Source organism: Arachis duranensis, chromosome 4 (genome assembly GCF_000817695.3).
Source record: "Arachis duranensis cultivar V14167 chromosome 4, aradu.V14167.gnm2.J7QH, whole genome shotgun sequence".
Taxonomy (NCBI): Eukaryota; Viridiplantae; Streptophyta; class Magnoliopsida; order Fabales; family Fabaceae; genus Arachis; species Arachis duranensis.
In genome coordinates this window covers 115,631,906-115,632,413 of record NC_029775.3, presented here as the reverse complement: position 1 = coordinate 115,632,413, position 508 = coordinate 115,631,906, and positions in this window count along the sequence as shown.

Below are 508 nucleotides of genomic sequence, written 5' to 3'. Positions count from 1 at the left end.
TATTAACACATTAATATTTTTTTAATAATGATATATATGAGAGAAAATAACAGGCTTATTTTAAGTTTAAACTCAGGACTACAAATATGTCATTTAAATTTGATTACTCTAGCTAGCTTCAATTATCAAAATTTTGATGCAATAAATGATGTTAGCATCTCTCTCTCTCTCTCTCTCTCTCTCTCTCTCTCTCTCTGATTTTTGGATTTTTATAAATAATTGATAAGTCCTTTAATTTTATGGATGAGAAACCTTTTATTTGTCACACTCGTCACACCAGAAGCACTATGTAGATGGGGGGTACCCCATAGGCCATACTGAGATGTCATCCTCTATGCTTTTCACTCCAAGACTTTCATAATTCACAATAACGCTTATAAGTTAGGAAACATTTCTAACCATTTCTAGAAGACTTTGGAACATAGAAGAAGTTTCATGCACAGTGAAATAAAAATTTAATTAATCTGTTAATCATTATAATTTTATTAAATTTATAATTAAATTTTTA